A 7,181-nucleotide genomic window follows, 5' to 3' on the forward strand; every position below is an offset into this window, starting at 1 on the left:
AACAATCCAGAGACAACCTTACTGAAAAATTTGAACAAGAAAAGGAGATGGCAGCCGAACCTAACAACAATAATGCAAGGAGGATGCTTGGTGATTATTCTACACTTACTTCCAAGTTTGATGGAAGGAGCATCTCCATCCCTACCATTGGAGCAAACAATTTTGAGCTGAAACCTCAATTAGTTGCTCTAATGCAACAGAACTGCAAATTCCATGGACTTCCATCAGAAGATCCCTATTAATTTTTAACTGAGTTCTTGCAGATCTGTGAGACTGTTAAGACTAATAGAGTAAATCCTGAAGTCTACAGGCTCATGCTTTTCCCTTTTGCTGCAAGTGACAGAGCTAGATCATGGTTGGACTCTCAACCTAAAGATAGCCTGAACTCTTGGGATAAGCTGGTCACGGCTTTCTTAGCCAAGTTCTTTCCTCCTCAAAAGCTTAGCAAACTTAGAGTAGATGTTCAAACCTTCAGACAGAAAGAAGGTGAATCCCTCTATGAACCTTGGGAGAGATACAAGCAATTGACCAAAAAGTGTCCTTCTGACATACTTTCAGAATGGACCATCCTGGATATATTCTATGATGGTCTGTCTGAATTAGCTAAGATGTCGTTGGATACTTCTGCAGGTGGATCCATTCACCTAAAGAAAATGCCTGCAGAAGCTCAAGAACTCATTGACATGGTTGCTAATAACCAGTTCATGTACACTTCTGAGAGGAATCCTGTGAGTAATGGGACGCCTCAGAAGAAGGGAGTTCTTGAAATTGATACTCTGAATGCCATACTGGCTCAGAAAAAAATATTGACTCAGCAAGTCAATATGATTTCTCAGAGTCTGAATGGAATACAAGCTGCATCCAACAGTACTCAAGAGGCATCTTCTGAGGAAGAAGCTTATGATCCTGAGAACCCTGTAATAGCAGAGGTGAATTACATGGGTGAGCCCTATGGAAACAGCTATAATCCCTCATGGAGAAATCACCAAAATCTCTCATGGAAGGGTCAACAAAAGCCTCAACAAGGCTTTAATAATGGTGGAAGAAACAGGTTTAGCAACAGCAAGCCTTTTTCATCATCCACTCAGCAACAGACAGAGAATTCTGAGCAGAATCCATCTAGCTTAGCAAATTTAGTCTCTAATTTTTCTAAGGCCACTCTAACTTTCATGAATGAAACAAGGTCCTCCGTTAGAAATTTGGAGGCACAAGTGGGCCAGCTGAGTAAGAAGATCACTGAAACTCCTCCTAGTACTCTCCCAAGCAATACAGAAGAGAATCCAAAGAGAGAGTGCAAGGCCATTGATATAACAATTATGGCCGAACCTACAAGGGAGGAAGAGGACATGAATCCCAGTGAGGAAGACCTCCTGGGACGTCCAGTGATCAACAAGGAGTTTCTCTTTGAGGAACCAAAGGACTCTAAGGCTCATCTAGAGACCATAGAGATTCCAAAGAACCTCCTTATGCCCTTCATGAGCTCTGATGAGTATTCTTCTTCTTCTGAAGAGAATGAGGATGTTACTGATGAGCAAGTTGCCAAGTACCTTGGTGCAATCATGAAGCTAAATGCCAAATTATTTGGTAATAAGACTTGGGAAGATGAACCTCCCTTGCTCATTAATGAACTGAGTGATCTGGATCAACTGACATTACCTCAGAAGAAACAAGATCCTGGAAAGTTCTTAATACCTTGTATCATAGGCACCATCACCTTTGAGAAAGCTCTATGTGACCTTGGGTCAGGGATAAACCTCATGCCACTCTCTGTAATGGAGAAACTGGGAATCCCTGAGGTACAGGCTGCCAATTTCTCATTAGAGATGGCAGACAAATCTATGAAAATGGCTTATGGACTAGTAAAGGACGTGTTAGTAAAGGTTGAAGGCCTTTACATCCCTACTGATTTCATAATCCTAGACACTAGGAAGGATGATGATGAATCCATCATCCTTGGAAGACCCTTCCTAGCCACAGCAAGAGCTGTGATTGATGTAGACAGAGGAGAATTGATCCTTCAACTGAATGAGGACAACCTTGTGTTTAAAACTCAAGAATCTCCTTCTGTAACAATGGAGAGAAAGCATAGAAAGCTTCTCTCAGTACAGAGTCAACTAAAGCCCCCACAGTCAAACTCTAAGTTTGGTGTTGAACTCCCATATCCAAACTCTAAGTTTGGTGTTGGGAGTCTATAAAATTGACCTGATCACCTGTGTGGCTCCATGAGAGCCCACTGTTAAGCTATTGACATTAAAGAAGCGCTTGTTGGGAGGTAACCCAATTTTTATTTATCTAATTTTATTTTTATTTTTATTGTTCTTTTATGTTTTATTAGGTTCATGATCATGTGGAGTCACAAAATAAATACAAAAATTAAAAACAGAATCAAAAACAGCAGAAGAAAAATCACACCCTGGAGGAAGGACTTACTGGCGTTTAAACGCCAGTAAGGAGCATCTGGCTGGCGTTCAACGCTAGAACAGAGCATGGATCTGGCGTTGAATGCCAGAAACAAGCAACATCCTGGCGTTCAAATGCCAGGAATGCACCCTGAGAAGAGCTGGCACTGAACGCCAGAAACCAGCATAGAATTGGCGTTCAACGCCAGAAACATGCTGCAACGCCCAGAACAAGCATCAATTCAGTGTTTAAATGCTAGAATTGCATGCAAAGGCGTTTTACATGCCTAATTGGTGCAGGGATGTAAATCCTTGACACCTCAGGATCTGTGGACCCCACAGGATCATCTCAGCATCTGTGGACCCCACAGGATCCCCACCTACCTCCACTCATATTCTTCCCTCTTCTCAACATTCATGCTCTCTTCCCAATAAACACCCCCTCCCTCTCCTCTATATTTTCTCTTCTTCTTCTTCTTTTCTTTCTTCTCTTGCTCGAGGGCGAGCAATATTCTAAGTTTGGTGTGGTAAAAGCATAAGCTTTTTTGTTTTTCCATAACCATTGATGGCACCTAAGGCCAGAGAAACCTCTAGAAAGAGGAAAGGGAAGACAAAAGCTTCCACCTCTGAGTCATAGGAGATGGAGAGATTCATCTCAAGGGTCTATAGCTCAGCGGTAGAACATTTGACTGCAAATCAAGAGATCCCTGAGATACCTCAGGGGATATATTTTCCTCCACACAATTATTAGGGACAACTAAGGGTGGAACATCAAGATCACTCCATCATCCTTCATGAAATTAGAGAAGATCAAAGAGCAATGAGGGAGGAGCAACAAAGACAAGAAAGAGACATAGAAGAGCTCAAGAACATCATTGGTTCCTCAAGAAGGAAACGCCACCATCACTAAGGTGGACTCATTCCTTGTTCTTAAATTTTCTGTTTTTCATTTTCTTATGTTAAATGTTTATCTATGTTTGTGTCTTTATTACATGATCATTGGTATCTAAGTGTCTATGCCTTAAAGTAGTAAATATGAATCCATCACCTCTCTTAAATGAAAAATGTTTTAAAAACAAAAGAACAAGAAGTACATAGTTTTGAATTCATCCTTGAAACTAGTTTAATTATTTTGATGTGGTGACAATACTTTTTGTTTTCTGAATGAATGCTTGAATAGTGCATATGTCTTTTGAAGTTGTTGTTTATGAATGTTAAATATGTTGGCTCTTGAAAAATAAGGAAAAAGGAGACATGTTATTTGATAATCTGAAAAATCATAAAAATGATTCTTGAAGAAAGAAAAAGTAGTGAATACAAAAGCTTGCAGAAAAAAAATAGCGAAAAAAAAAAGAGAAAGAAAAAGAAAAAGCAAGCAGAAAAAGCCAAAATCTCTTTAAACCAAAAGGCAAGAGCAAAAAGCCAATAGCCCTCAAGGGTAAATAAAAAGGATCCAAGGCTTTGAGCATCAGTGGATAGGAGGGCCTAAAGGAATAAAATCCTGGCCTAAGCAGCTAAACGAAGCTGTCCCTAACCATGTGCTTGTGGCATGAAAGTGTCAAGTGAAAACTTGAGACTGAGCGGTTCAAGTCAAGGTCCAAAGCAATAAAAAAAAGAGTGTGCTTAAGAACCCTGGACACCTCTAATTGGGGACTTTAGCAAAGCTGAGTCACAATCTGAAAAGGTTCACCCAGTTATGTGTCTGTGGCATTTATGTATCCGGCGGTAATATTGGAAAACAAAGTGCTTAGGGCCACGGCCAAGACTCATAAAGTAGCTATGTTCAAGAATCAACAGACTGAACTTGGAGAATCAATAACACTATCTGAACTCTGAGTTCCTATAGATGCCAATCATCTGATTGGAGCTATGTTTCATTGATAGTTTGGAATTTATAGTATATTCTCTTCTTTTTATCCTATTTGATTTTTAGTTGCTTGGGGACAAGCAATAATTTAAGTTTGGTGTTGTGATGAGCGGATAATTTATACGCTTTTTGGCATTGTTTTTACACAGTTTTCAGTATGATTTAGTTAGTTTTTAGTATATTTTTATTAGTTTTTATTTAAAATTCAAATTTCTGGACTTTACTATGAGTTTGTGTATTTTTCTGTGATTTTAGGTATTTTCTGGGTGAAATTGAGGGACCTGAGCAAAAATCAGATTCAGAGGTTGAAGAAGGACTGCAGATGCTGTTGGATTCTGACCTCCCTGCACTTAAAGTGGATTTTCTAGAGCTACAGAACTCCAAATGGCGTGCTTCCAATTGCGTTGTAAAGTAGACATCTAGGGCGTTTCAGCAATCTATAATAGTCCATACTTTGCCCGAGTTTAGACGACGCAAACTGGCGTTTAACGCCAGTTCCATGTTGCAGTCTGGCGTTCAGCGCCAGAAACAAGTTGCAAAGTGGAGTTCAACGCCAGAAACACGTCACAAACTGGCGTTCAACTCCAAGAATGACCTCTCCACGTGTAAACTTTAAGCTCAGCCCAAGCACACACCAAGTGGGCCCCGGAAATGGATTTCTACATCAATTACTTATTTCTGTAAACACTAGTAACTAGTTTAGTATAAATAGGACTTTTTACTATTGTATTTACATATTCGGATCAGATCTTTAGTTTCATCTTTAGATCACGTTTGGGGGCTGGCCATTCGGCCATGCCTGAACCTTATCACTTATGTATTTTCAACGGTAGAGTTTCTACACACCATAGATTAAGGTGTGGAGCTCTGCTGTTCCTCATGAATTAATACAAAGTACTACTGTTTTTCTATTCAATTCAACTTATTCCGCTTCTAAGATATTCATTCGCACTTCAACATGAATGTGATGAACGTGACACTCATCATCATTCCCTATGAACGTGTGCCTGACAACCACTTTCGTTCTACCTTCGATTGAATGAGTATATCTTGGATTTCTTAATCAGAATCTTCGTGGTATAAGTTAGAACCCTTGGATGGCCATTCTTGAGATCCGGAAAGTCTAAACCTTGTCTGTGGTATTCCGAGTAGGATCCGGGAAGGGATGGCTGTGACGAACTTCAAACTCGCGAGTACTGGGCGTAGTGACAGACGCAAAAGGAGGGTGAATCCTTTTCCAGTATGATCGAGAACCTCCAAATGATTAGCCATGCAGTGACAGCGCATCGGACCATTTTCACATAGAGGATGGGAAGTAGCCATTGACAATGGTGATTCCCTAACAAACAGCTTGCCATAGAAGGGAGTAGGATTGATTGGATGAAGACAGCAGGAAAGCAGTGATTCAGAGGAACGAAAGCATCTCTATACGCTTATCTGAAATTCTCACCAATGAATTACATAAGTACCACTATCTTATTTTATATTTTATTTATATTTTACTTATCAATTCATAAAATAAGTTGAATCTGCCTGACTGAGATTTACAAGGTGACCATAGCTTTCTTCAAGCCGACAATCTCCGTGGGATCGACCCTTACTCACGTAAGGTTTATTACTTGGACGACCCAGTGCACTTGCTGGTTAGTTGTACGAAGTTGTGAATAGATATAAGATCTGAACGTGCGTATTGAGTTTTTAGTGCCGTTACCAGGAATGGAATGATCACGATTTTGCACACCACACCATAAATGGCATTTCTCCAATTCAAAACCAGATTGGTTTCTTGGCATTTTTCAATACCAAGGCGAGGTGATTTAGGTATTAGGGAAGGAATCCCAATACTTGTCATCCAGAAAGCTTCATGAATTTTCAACAGCTGAAGATTGATAAATGCAGAGCTTGCATAGTGCGGTAGATTGCATGCCAAATGGGCATGCGCTTGTAATGAACGATTCTTTTGGACGAATTGAATGTATTTCTCCTTCCTTGAATCAACTACTATTTGATTGTATCCTGAATAGCCAACCAAGAAGCAGTAATACGCATGTCCTGCCATGAGCCTTTCTAGCATCTTGTCCATGAAGGGTGGGAAGTGATCTTTTCGTGTAGCTTCATTAAGCTTTCTGTAATTGGTGCATGAGTTGTGAATCACACTTTTCACAACTCGTACCACTGACCAGCAAGTGCACTGGGTCGTCCAAGTAATACCTTACGTGAGTAAGGGTCGAATCCCACAGATTGTTGGTTTGAAGCAATCTATAGTTATCTTGTAAATCATAGTCAGGAAGTCAATTATGTTTGTCAGTTGAATTGCGAATAACCAAGAGAGCATAATTAAAGGTTACTTGTTATGCAGTAATGGAGAATATGTTGGAGTTTTGGAGATGCTTTGTCTTCTGAATCTCTGCTTTCCTCTGTCTTCTGTTCACGCATGCACGTCCTCCTATGGCAAGCTGTGTGTTGGTGGATCACCGTTGTCAATGGCTACCTTCCATCCTTCAGTGAAAACTACGCTCACGCGCTCTGTCACAGCACGGCTAATCACTGGTTGGTTCTCGATCCAGTTGGAATAGGATTTACTATCCTTTTGCGTCTGTCACTAACGCCCAGCCTTCAGGAGTTTGAAGCTCGTCACAGTCATTCAATCCTTGAATCCTACTCGGAATACCACAGACAAGGTTTAGACTTTCCGGATTCTCATGAATGCCGCCATCAGTTCTAGCTTATACCACGAGATTCTGATTAAAGAATCTAGAGATACTCATTCAATCGGATATAGAACGGAGGTGGTTGTCAGGCACACGTTCGTGGTTTGAGGAAGGTGATGAATGTCACAGATCATCACCTTCATCACAGTTAAGCGCGAATGAACATCTTAGATAGGAACAAGCGTGTTTGAATGGAAAACAGAA

At 40.5% G+C, this 7,181-nt stretch overlaps 1 non-coding gene across 1 annotated transcript; it reads right to left on the bottom strand.

Moving 5' to 3' along the window:
• Positions 1 to 446: 446 nt before the first annotated feature.
• LOC112761594 (small nucleolar RNA R71) lies at positions 447 to 555 on the bottom strand. The gene has a single exon (XR_003181982.1). It is a non-coding gene; the product is annotated as a small nucleolar RNA R71 (small nucleolar RNA).
• Positions 556 to 7,181: the final 6,626 nt, after the last annotated feature.

The sequence above is a fragment of the Arachis hypogaea genome, chromosome 16 (assembly GCF_003086295.3).
Source record: "Arachis hypogaea cultivar Tifrunner chromosome 16, arahy.Tifrunner.gnm2.J5K5, whole genome shotgun sequence".
NCBI classification, from domain to species: Eukaryota; Viridiplantae; Streptophyta; class Magnoliopsida; order Fabales; family Fabaceae; genus Arachis; species Arachis hypogaea.